Raw genomic sequence first — 12922 nt, forward strand, 5'->3', positions numbered from 1 at the left:
CTTCAAGGGCCCTGAGGTTCTGCCCGATGTCCTACGGAACATTCTCCCCCCACAACGTAGGACAGCTGAAATAGTTCCACTGACACTGGACTTCTTCTATAGTAGAAGGGGTCTAGTAGCCAAGCCAAGTATATTAAGAACTAAATGGACAGTAGTGGGAAATAGAAGGGCCAGATCCAATCCAGTATGTGAGTGGGGGCTAAACTTGGATAACCAATACTCTGCGTTAACGGATCTAAATGAGTGTGATTGACTCGCATATGTTTCTCTAGTTACCCTGAATATGCAGTTGGGCCAAAGACATGCTAAGATTTCCATGTTAGACGAATTTGTACCAGCCCCAGATGTATCTCGTACTTCCCCCTTGGAAGAACAATATAGTCTCCAGGTGGAACAGGAAAGAACAGTGGAGGAAATTGAGACATCACCGAGATTAAATAAAAATATAATACTAGGAGTAGATCCTGCAGAATCATTAAATATTCCTGACATTGTCCAGACTTACTCTCAACAGGCTAAACCGCAATTATTAGTTATTTCATGGAACATAGCTGGAATTGCTAATAAGCTGAATATTCCAGACTGGGTTGATTTTATTAACCAGTATGACATCATCATGTTCCAAGAAACATGGTCGCTTACACCAATCTTCAGGCAGGGGTACTTGAATTTTTTTATCCCAGCAATAAGTAATCGAGTGGGACGTCCTTCGGGGGGCCTGTTAATTTGGGTGCGCCAAACTTTGAATTGTTCGGTTAAGCAAAGGTCTATACCCTCTAACGACATTTTGGCACTCGATATTACCTGGCAAAATGGTCAAAAGCTAGCCCTGTTTAATCTTTATTCTAGGGGAGTAGCCAGGGGTAAACCATCAGAGGCCTTATCGTGCCTCGAGAATAATATCGAACAGCTACCAGACCCCAGTCATATAATAATAGGCGGAGACTTTAATACCACCTTTGAACCCTTGGGTGAGGAGGACAAAGTCCTGGCTGAAGATGAGGATATCAAGTGGGGAATTCCCCAACTAGATATCCCTGCAATTAGAAAATGGAGCACGGTAGCTATACAATTGAAAAGTTTTTGTCTTTCTAGAGGACTTAGAGCGGTAAATGGTCGGACAGTGTCAGACTCTACGGGGGAAAATACCTTTGACAATGGTAGATCGGCCAGTAGGATAGACTATATACTCTTAGACGTAAGGCTCTGGGATAAATTGGTTGATATGGAAGTGAAGGTTAAGATTGAAAGTGATCACAATCCATTGTGCCTGACACTACATACCTACCACAATATATCCGAACAACAAAGAGAGGATTATATGGTCACGCAGGACTTAGTAAGTTCTAACAACTCCCGATATTTGAAGTGGAGTATGCTCCTAGATGATCTCGCTAAAATAGAGTCTCTAAAGAATGTAGTTGTGGGTGAAGTTGCTAAGATTAAGTCCCATATTGGGCGGACTGATTTTATCGACTATATGATGGCTGCCCATGAGATACTTTTTACCACAATCCAAAGTTTTTTTCTTAAAAAAGTCTCCACAAATAAAATGAAGAAAAGACAAGAAACTAGAGGGTGGTATGATAAGAGCTGTAGGGCAGCTCGAGAAAACCTTAGCAAGGAACTTAGACTAGGGAGGCCAGATGCAGTAAGGCTGGCGAGAAACCAGTATAGACAGGTCCAAAAACTAGCTAAAAAGCGTTGGGATGAGGATTGTTGGCAAGAACTCAAGGAGGTATGTGCCTCCAAGGATTCTAAGCGCTTCTGGGCATCAGTAAAATGGGCAAAGGGTGGCATAGCACCACAGCCTGCTAATAATGTCGCAAAGAACACCTGGATAGAATACTTTCAACCACAGTATGCCCGTAACCCTATGTTTAATAACGTTAGCCCTCCTCCCCAAGTCTACTATAAGGCACCATTATTTGTTGAGAGGGATGTGAGCGTTGTACTAGACTGTGTTGCAGGGGGGAAAGCTCCAGGCATGGATGGAGTTCCAGCTGATATTTTTTTATCTGACCGGAAGTCCTGGTGTACTTACTTTACAATGTTGGCTAATGCAGTGGCTATGGGAGGGAAAGTGCCTGCCTCATGGAAGGGAGCCGAAATAATTCCCATATATAAAAAGGGTGACCGATCCCTGGCTAAAAACTATAGACCCATTAGCTTGATTGATACAGCCCAAAAGCTAATGGGCCGTTTAGTGCAAAATAAACTGCAACAATGGATCGACGAAAATAACATCCTGTCGTCTTATCAAGCTGGGTTCAGGCCCCTAACTAGCAGCGTCGACCAAGTTCTCCACTTTTTAACAATTTACTGGAGAAATGTCACCTTGAAGAAAGGGACATTGTATGCAGTTTTTGTAGATTTAAAAGCCGCCTTCGATCTGGTCCCTAGGGAAAAACTTTGGCAGACCTTGGCGGATGCAGGCATGAAACAGGAATTGCTCACACTCCTTGTTCGCCTACACGAAAACAACTTTGCTAGGATACGTTGGGGCATTCAAGGAGATGTAATTGATTCCTTCCCGGTTGAACGCGGGGTGAGGCAAGGGTGTGTCCTAGCGCCAACTCTTTTCTCCATCTATATAAATGGTATTGTTAAACATCTAGAGAAGATTGCTAGTGACGCCCCGGTAATAGCCGGCTCTCGTGTACCTGTTCTCATGTTTGCGGACGATACATTATTACTTTCCCGCACCCCTAGTGGGTTACAAAAAGTAGTTGATGCCTTTGGTGTATATTGTGATGAAAGGGGTCTAGAATTAAACACTTCTAAAACGAAATTCATGTGCCTCAATCAACAGTCCTCTTTTAAGGGTGTAATAAAATACAAAGGAACACCCCTGGAAAGAGTGGACTCTTTTTCATACCTAGGTATCACTATGCAAGATAACATGAGCTGGAAACATCATATAACCACAACCCTCCTAAAATTTAGGCAGCTAGCAGGTGCCATCTCGTTAAAACACCGAGCCTCACTGACCAAGCCTGTGAATTGTGTTATGGAAATTTATTCTATGAAAGTCCTGGGGTCTTGTTTATATGGCTCTGAATTATGGGGTTTCTCAAATTTGAGCGAACTGGGCCGAGCCGAAAATAGGTTCTTAAGAGGGATCGTAATGGTCCCCCAAAGCACACCAATGATCCCGCTAAAACTAGACCTGGGCAGAAAATCAGTTGTGGATATAGCGAGGCTTCGGCCCCTCCTATATTGGAGGCGAATCATGGTGACCCCAGAATTAAGCCACTATGCAGCAGCATTGATGGATGTCATCAAATTCGATCGTTTCCATACCATCCCATGGTTAAGGGAGTTGCGGGGACTACTCATAAGATTGAAATTGGACTACCTATGGGACAACAAAGATCCAACTTGCTTCCCTTCTAAGGAAAAGATAAAAGATCTATATTGGGAAATGATATATTTTACAATGTTTAGTGACAGTACAAGCGCAAATCTAACATCTCGCTATCTAAATTTAAAAATGTACCCCTCATATGAATCTTTTTGGGACCTAATTGAAAAACCACATGATAGAAAACTTTATTTTCAATTCCGCATTGGTACACTACCTTTAAATGCGTTTAAGAAGCATTGGTCCCAAACATGGGACGAACATTGTCACCATTGTAATGATGAAATTGAACACATCTCCCATTTCTTGTTTTGTTGTCCATTGTATTTGAACCCCAGACGCAAATGGTTAAAACCGGTTTGCCTAAATTTGGGAACCCGAAGCCAATCCGAAGCCCTTAGGATACTTGAATCAGACTGTGCAGCATTATATGTGGTTGGTGTAGCAAAATATTTGGCGTGGTCGTGGCTAATTCGTACCCGATCACTATTGGCTACTGTACCATAATGAAACTATGTATATCCCTATATTGTATTCTTGCGACATAGATCATGTTCCCATTTTTAACCTATGAAATGTGTCTTTTTATCTTTGTAATAATGTGTGGTAATTTTATGAATTTTTATCATGTATCATTCGACAGCTAATGTTTAATATGTATTTTTAGAGTATTTTTTATAACTAGTATTTATTGTATAGGGTTAGGTGAATGCTTTTATGACAAAATGTCGAATAAAGCTTATAAATTGAAATTGAAAATTATAGCTTGCCCAAGTGTACTACAAAGCAAAAGGCACTGTAAAAATAAGGAAAAAAACTGTTGTCGGAGTGTGCATACCACTTGCGTGTTCTCTTTTGTGCTGTCTTTCTTCCTGTCCTCATATATTTCCCGCGGTCTTTATTATACATCCCTTGTTGTTTTTATAACCTAACTTTTTATTGTCCTTTCTCTTCGTTACATTCACTCCTCTGCCAAACGTTGCTGTAACGACCGGATTTTCCGCCTAGATGGAATCAGCTCCTAGGAGCCCCTCTAATCCAGCCGGAACGTAATCACCTCCCTCCTTAGAACGTATTTACAATGGGTACGGATATATGTATGTACATTTTGTACCTAAGGATGGGGAAATAGCAATAAACATGCGTAGGTTTTCTACAATATCCTATTCATATCAACTAGTCTCGCGGCCACTTAGACCCAGACTAATCTACCCTGGGGCAGATCTGCTCACTTGACACGCAATCCGGCGTGTCTACACACGGGCCTGCAGTCCCAGTGCTCTCATTAACACACGGTTCACAATCCGGCGAACCTACACACCGTATCCCTCCGGTGCTCTCATTCACACACGGTTCACAATCCGGCAAACCTACGCACCGTATCCCTCCGGTGCTCTCATTAACGCCGTATACCAACGACGATCACTTTCCTATGAATACTTATAGAAGAAATCTCTCATTTGTCTACTCGGGATAAAACTACGATAATAGAAATTGGTATGTTTTTCCGAATTATAATATGTACCTTCTGCTCCTGGCATCAAAGGTCCCCTCGCTTCCTACTTATTTGGTCACTCCTTACCTGATCGGGATTTCACATCCGTTCATGCAAACAATGCTCAACTAGAAGAACAGGTTACCATGATTGAACAAGAATACAAGGCACATGTCGGTTCACTAAAAAACTGGGGTGTTTTATTATAATAAAAACAAACACAATGCTACACAATATGTATGCTGCAAAGAAAAGTAAAGGTTAGAGCGCGCGCTTATCAAGGAAAGGGCAGAGATCACCTGGTTAATATGAAGTCGGGGCTCGGCAGTCATCTAGGTTCCAGTCTCGTCTCTGTGTCTTGGCTCGTCTCGGACTCACACCTCAGCAGTCACAGGTACACGTCTGCACCGCTATGCTCAATCTCCTCTGCTTCCCTCCAAGTCACTGGAACCTTGCTCGCTAGTAGCTACCGTCTCTCTCTCTCTGTCTCTGTGCGCTCCGCGCTATTTCTCCTTCAGTCTTTCTCAGAGAGTCTCGGTGTTGGAATCTTTCTCGGACTTCAAAATGGCGATTGTCTGCCTTGAAAATAATTAATGGCTTAGATGCTAACGGCTAGCTGCCGCCTACAGACTAACTCATTGCCTAACACTTTCGCTAATATCAAAGCCTGTCCCTTCATGGAAAGTTACGGCCAGTAACCTGCCGCCCACCAAATTCTTGTACCTCCCCGTACCAAGGACACGTTCCCAGCCGGCCGGCCTGAAGTTGTGTCTTCGGAGTGGAGAAAAATACAGTCTTTCGATAAGGGCCAGCCTGAACCGGTTCTCTCCAAGCGAACAACACCTTGAAACTAAAACATTACACTTGACCTAGAAAGCCTCTCAAGCTACCGGGCAGAGAGCAAGATGGAGTCTGTCCCGTTTAAGGCCTACAAGGCCCAAAATACGCATAACTCCATGGAAGATATACTAACACTCTTGCAAAAGAATGGATCATCACTAATACTTATATATCTATTCCCTAGCTTAAGTTTATAAGCCCTGAGCTAAAGAAAAGGGTACGAAAATGCACTACTGTGCCTCATGGATTGGTCTTACTTATAGTCCTAATCCCTATACTGTAAGGGTAATAGACTGGAGTCATCCTCCATCATTCTCCCTCTAAAAAGGGCCAGAAAAAGTCGGTCATTACAGTTGCTCAAACCCTAGTTATTATTATCTTATGCCTCACACTTTAACTGTTACGTGCTGTAGCATGTTTTTCTAGTTTTAAACTACCTAGTCTCCCCATGACCTCAAAATGTTCTATCTTATTTCACGTAATTTCTTCTGCCAGCATCCAATTATTTATTTCGTTTAAGTTATATGTATTTTGCCTTTCTTTTATCTCTCACTAGCTTACGCGTTGCTGCGATCTCAGAAGAAAGGAAATTTAAGGAAACTTGTTATGATAACATTTAATTTACATTGTGTCATTTTTATTGAAACTTATTCATTTTAATATGGAAAACATTTTAAAGTGTTCTTTTAATTCTGTTTATTTATTCGAGTGCTTGTGGATACACGGTATTTTTTGTTTTTCCGTCTGGTGTGTACACAAATAAATCAGAAGTTTTTCCGACGCATGAGCTGGCCACATACAGTTGTCCATGTGAGCAGCACGGATTCTCCAAATCTAGTCCACACACTTGCAGCGATAGTCCTTGTGCTTTGTTGATGGTCATTGCAAAAGCGAGTCGCACTGGAAATTGTAAACGTTCAGTATTGGAAAGATTATGAGGGCCCTGGGGAGCTGATATTTAACAAATTTTTCTTTTATTTTTTTGCCAGAAACCTTCGCAGGAGTGTACTCAACAACTTTTAACGATTTTTTTTTTTTGCCAAAAACCTTCGCGGGAGTGTACTTCCCAAAGTTTCATGGATGATTGGTGTAGTAATGCATAAAGGACAAACGGACATACTTTCTTTTTTATATATATATAGATTACTTTCACTTGGGGGGTTTGCCTTTTGATGTGCCCCCTTTCATATTCCTCTGTGGAGTTTTTCTCTGAGCTGGAGCCTTTGAGCATTATTCCGTCCAAAGAGCAACACTCTTTGGACAAGTCATGGGTCTGGACCCTCCTTTGCTCTATCGTTCAGAGACGAGACTGCATGCCTGGAGCTTCTGGCACTGTGAGCCATTCCTGCTAATTTCCTTACTGACATAATGGCACTGTTCAGGCAGGTTCGGGCACCTTTGGCTCACCTTCAGGTCCCAAGAGTCCCTATTGGGATTCTTGTGGGTTTTCCACCAACAAATCTTCCCTCTGTGCTGTTTGCCTCTCTGGTTGCCCCTCAAGGTACACCTCCAGTGCGGTTTGGATCCAGTCTGACGCCAGGCCCTTTCCAAGTGACCCTTCCCCCATTACCTGCTCTGGTGCCCTTGATGATTCAACGCTGCCTTTGGTGCCGGCTCCTTGCAAGGAACAAGGCAATCCTCCAAAGGGCTAAATGGGAAGTCCGGAGAGCGAAAGAGGGAGCCAGACACAGAGAAATCCCATGGCCCGAGCCAGTACCACCTCACCAATAGTGGAGGATATATATGGAGTGGACTTGGATCCTATCCAAATGCTGGACCTTGTTAAGCATGATACGGACAACAGTAGTGAGGCTGCTATTTTACTGCTCCTGCTGTCTTTGGACATAGCAGACTATCTAGTTTTCAGGAATGCTAATGGACTCAGTAAATCTCCAGAGGTCGAGATAGAATGCCCTTCAAGCTCTGCTTCTCTGGTAATGACATCCTTCTTTGCAGGTGTATGGACTACCTTGGCCAATTGTAGAAGCCAGGGCCAGTATTTTGACTGAGGTTCTGCAACATGCTCCGCAGTTTCAAATCCTTGTTTGCCCTTTAATGAAGTCTTGTTGAAGCTCGATAAAGCTGCATAGACCAGGCCACCTCAGCCTCACCAGTTAACAAGCTTACTACAAGGAGATCCAGAGCCGCTCTTGGGAACCTGGCCTTCCTTTGATCCGACCACCTGCCAGAAAGTCTGGTTGTGCGGGCATCATCTTGCAGGAAGCAGAATTCAGGTGTTCTTCCAACAGCCCCACTTCAGGGTCATAAAAAATGGATTTTGTTGGTAAAAAGTTCTTCGCAGATTAACTTTGAGGTCAGTGAATGCAACTTGTCTGCTTGTCAGATATACCTATGCCTTGTGAGATAGCTAGCATGGTGGTTCCAAGTCTTCCAGACTACCCTGAAGAAAACTATGCTGCAGTGGTGAGGGACAGTCAGAATGCCTCCCATCAGATATGGAGGGAAGCCAATACACAGTGGATTTTTCAGCCAAACACATGGGGTCATCCATCGCCCTGAAGAGGCAAGCTTTGCTTCAATATACTGGATTCTTCAGTGATGTACAGGTGATATTCATGGATATGCCATTTGACAGGGCTTGTCTGTTTGGGAACCTGGGCTATTAAGGCCATTGAGGAATTCAGGGTGGGAAGGGCTACTGCCTTCTCTGTCTCCAACTATGGGCCTGGGACTATGGAGCGTTACAGAGGTTTTGGGACTTTTGAAAATGCTTTGCCAACATTAGCGCTCCCAGCCAGTCCAACAGCCCAACCAGGTGATTTAAAATTGTAAAGGCAAAGGAAAGGGTTGTCAAACGTAGTAGCCACCCTCCTCCTCTCAAGTTTCACCTGATAAGTTGGTTTAGCTTTACCTTGAAGGAGTGCATGCAGCTGGTTGAAGAATGGGAATCTTCCTTTATATAGGCATGAAAGGCATTAACATACAACTAGTGAGTCCTATATATAGTAAAAAGGGGGCAACTCCTACACTTCCAAAATGCTTCTTTCCCATCAGCCCCTTCAATGAGAGGATTGTCTTTGGATTCGGCAGCAGGAGGTGGCAGCTTTGCTGCAGAAAGGTATATAAAACTACAATGGTAGACTTATTTATAAAATAACAATTTGAGTGTTCACAGTTTTAACATTTACTGACCTGCCAAATAAATTTGAAAACAAACTATAAAAAATGCACTTAATTCAATTTATTCACAATATTAGCAAGTAAAGTCATCAACAATCAGGTGAGATAACGTGCTCGTAATGTGAAAGGGCACCTGTGTGAATAAAGAAGTGAAGGGTGAATCAGAAAAAAAAGAACACGTATGACTCTTGACTCCTCGAATGATTTACAGAGATGGGGTGGAAAAAGATGAGTCTGTATAGCATCTGAAGTCAATGACGTTCTCGTCCTCCGTTCAGTGCGTAGTCCTCATCAGGACAGAAGAATTTCGGATTAAGCACTTTAATGTGGATCGGGCGCGCTGGCACATGAGGACTCTCCAGTGGTGCCTACATTGGCAGTGCTTACATCATGAAGGAGATCTGTTGGATACAATTGCAGACTCCCGGGACAATGCATCAGATCTGGTTTGTTGAATGATGGAGGAGCAACTATCACAAGAGATGCCCTTTTATCCTTTTCCAGCAATTAATACAGTTATAACAGATTCATCCACCCTTGGGTGGGGTTCTCATCTAGACGAACTGGCGTTAAGAAGCCTCTGGTCTCTGTGGCATACCATCAAGGTTACTGACTTTGCTGGGAAGGTAGTCCGTGGATACTGTTTTATAGTCTTCTTCCGAGCTAGGTGATTAGCTAAAAATCGAAAAATGATGCCCCGATCGTTCCACAAGGAGGGGGCTGATACAGGAAGGTATACTCTTCTTGGTGTTTTTGAAGCAGGAAGCAAAGAGTAAGAAACCTGTGTTTTAGCGAAAACTTTGTTATGGGCACATAGTTGAGTTTGTCTTAAAAGAAACACCAGCCTGATTAAGTTCCAGAATGATGCAGAATCCTTTTAAATGTTTGCACTTACGTTCGTGTACAGGTAGCAGGCACAACTCTAGTGAACTTTGGCGATATGGTCATATTTCCTTAGGCCCGGCATGAGGTAAACATCTACACTGCATGTATGTTTCAATCTCTTCTCCCGTGCTCTGTGCTGTTGATTTTCCCGCAAAAAAGGGCATTGCCATCACTTACCTAGAACATGATAAAAGTATTTGAAAGTAAGACATTTGCCATGGACTTACTGATATGTTGGAATGTCACGACTAAGGGTCATGGTCTGTGAGGGACCCTCTGTTACAAGGACTTTGAAGTTGGCATTCCCTTCCTCTTTAATACCCTTCTTTTTGATCAATCTGTAGTTGCAGCACTGTAATTTATTTTCATCACATCAGTATAAAGATTGAAATTGCTATATATTCTTGTAACCTACCTGAAATTTGTCAACATTACTATTGAGCTTTGTATCATCCCAGTAATTATTGTACAGCACTTTGAATTCAAGCATTATCGATAATAAGTATATGAAAATTAAAATAAAATCTGCTGGGATGTGGAGAAAAAGGCATCCCTTAATTCAGAATTCTTAAGGTGGAGAAGACAATTACAAAAAGTTCCCCGACTATTGAACCAACTGAGTCAGTAGTGCTCTTTGGTCCAGTGGTTCACCCAATCAATTCTATTAAAAGTTATGATGAATTCTACATTGTAGCCCCCATCATCAACATTTGTAAAGAACAACTTTAGTTAGGTAAGACCTTTTTCGGCTGATGTTTTACAATATTTTTAAAACGTAGAAATGTTATTCTGCTGGCATCAAATGTAAGGCTCTGTGCATAGCCTATAAGGCGCTGCATAAAAGCGGCCCTGAGTTTTGTAAACATTCCTGTCCGATATATACTCCTGGCAGTCAGCTGCGAATTCTAGGGGCAAACCTCATTACTACTACCAGAATCCATATAGCTAGTTGGTGAGGCAGAGGCTTTGTTGTTGGAACCACTAAGCTTTGGAACAATCTGCCATCCCACATCACACCCTCATCTCCTTCAGAAAAGAGCTAAACACTTGGCTCTTTTATCAACTAGGCTTCTTCCTGCTTAGGGGCAGACGGCCTCAAGTCACCTCAGGGTATATGTGCGCTTAACAAATCGCTTTAGCATAACATAACTACCTACTTCTGTTAAAAGGACAATCGAATTTCCATCCGAGATGAAGAAGAAATTAGACTTTTCTGTGTACATCATAACCAAGAATGTGAAGATAACCAAGTTACATTGTTCATAAAATGTATAACGCTGCTACTTTTAGCAAGTGTAGAGTTATGGAGCAGAATGTTCAACATGCAATATGTGACTAGAGAAAATTGGATGACTTGAGCAAAAAAGTAGCAAGCCTATGACTTCTGTGTAGGACAAAACTAAATGAGGGTATGAGGCAGTTTCCAACTGGATAGGAGTGGAAGAGTACTAAGGATTAAAACACTAGCTGAACTTCCACCACACCCAGGATCATCTAATTACACACAAATAAGCTTTGTACTGAGCTCCAAGATCGTTGTGCTGGCATTGTAGAAACTAAACCTGCCAATCCAGTAGTCAAGAGCTTATGGTTTGGACAACAATTTACCCTTTAATTGGTTTGGGTTTTAGTTAACTATTTAATATAAGAGCCATTAAATTGCCATCCTTTGAATGATGTCACAGTAGTACTGTAAGCCAAAGCACACCTCAATAGTCGTCATTCATTAATGTCTGTAGTTGGAGATATAAAATTGGGTAAAGCATTTTTTTTCTCTACATCAAATAACCACTTAAAAATCTAGTCTTTCTGTGGAGGCAGGTCAGACCACAAGTTGAGGTGGCTGGCCTGTATATAGAGATTTGGTTTGGTAGACAGTTTAGCGTTGGACTTGGAACAAATTGTGGAGCTAAGTTAAGCCTTGTGGGTGCTTGCTGCAATAAAAGTTCTTTTGGCCTTGTGGATAAATTTGATTGTGGGGTGCCCTACAATGTTAGCAATCCTCAGTCCCATATAGATTCTCGAAAGTAAAATACTACTCGTGTGCTGAAGCCGAAGTTAGGTGTCCTCCAACACATTTTCAGTGAGGTGGTCCAAGACTTGATGTTAAAAGAAAACCTCTTCATCTTAATTGTGGTATTTCCATTCCCTAAACAAACAAATGGAAAGCTTCACATCTCACCAGCCAGCTGCCAATCTTTAAACTAGTTTCCTGTGGCTAGGCCTATCACCATTGAGGCCAAAGCACCTTGAGCCACCCATGATACTGGATCACTCTCCCTTCAACATAAATCTCTTGTCTGTAGTAGTAAAAGTTAATGCTTTTGAATTGAAGACCAGAAGAGTACTAAGGTCATTTTGTGATGACATGAATTCTCCTAATTGGATTCTGTGAAAATTATTCCTTTCAATTATAAAATAGATTTTTATTTGACTGTATTGGAGGCTTGTCTTTTTAAAGTTAGTGTGTTCTATATAATCCTCAACCCTTTAGTTGATTTCTAAATGTTTGCTTATTCTTTATTTAGTTAGATTCACAGTGAAACAAAGTTAGCTCAAATTGGTACTGAGTATATTTTTGGAAAATGATTGTTGATTGTAATGTTCCTAATGCAACAGACTGAAATATTGTTTTTAGATTGGTGTAATTTGTGTTACAACATATTAAACTATTTCGTGTTTAAAACCATACATACTAGCACCCTCACTGCATAGCATTAATATTGATTTAAACCCTCTGAGTGAATTTAGTAACACATTCGAGTCTTGTTGCCTATCGTAAGAAAATGTGTGCCTACTGTGACACCTGCTGCCTTCTGATAGCTACGAGAAAGTTAGAGCACAGATTGAGCACCCTTATCAGCAAGGAAGGAATTTATGTATATGCTCACTAATTACTGTTACTCAAAGGAAGCAGGGGTACATTGGTTATTGTGTAACTTGCCTGTTGCTACATGTAATTCACTCATACAGTCATAGAAAACAGGGGTTGAAATTCCCAACTTAATAGTTTAATACAGTATTGTATTGATAACCATCTAGAACATTATTTTTCTTCTTCAAACCCACGGCTGTGCTGTACGTGGAGGACAGTTGTGCAGAAGTTTGGATTTTTATAGACGTAGAATAACAGCGAAACTCATTGCATAGGTCAAGCTGGACTGCAGTATGCTTGCCTAGTAGGAGGTTAGAATAAA

At 41.7% G+C, this 12922-nt stretch overlaps 1 protein-coding gene across 1 annotated transcript in view; it reads left to right on the forward strand.

Moving 5' to 3' along the window:
* The window catches only part of DUSP22 (dual specificity phosphatase 22), a 388641-nt gene that overhangs the window by 67451 nt on the left and 308268 nt on the right, over window positions 1–12922 (forward strand). The window lies entirely within an intron of this gene.

Source organism: Lissotriton vulgaris, chromosome 4_1 (assembly GCF_964263255.1).
Source record: "Lissotriton vulgaris chromosome 4_1, aLisVul1.2, whole genome shotgun sequence".
NCBI classification, from domain to species: domain Eukaryota; kingdom Metazoa; phylum Chordata; class Amphibia; order Caudata; family Salamandridae; genus Lissotriton; species Lissotriton vulgaris.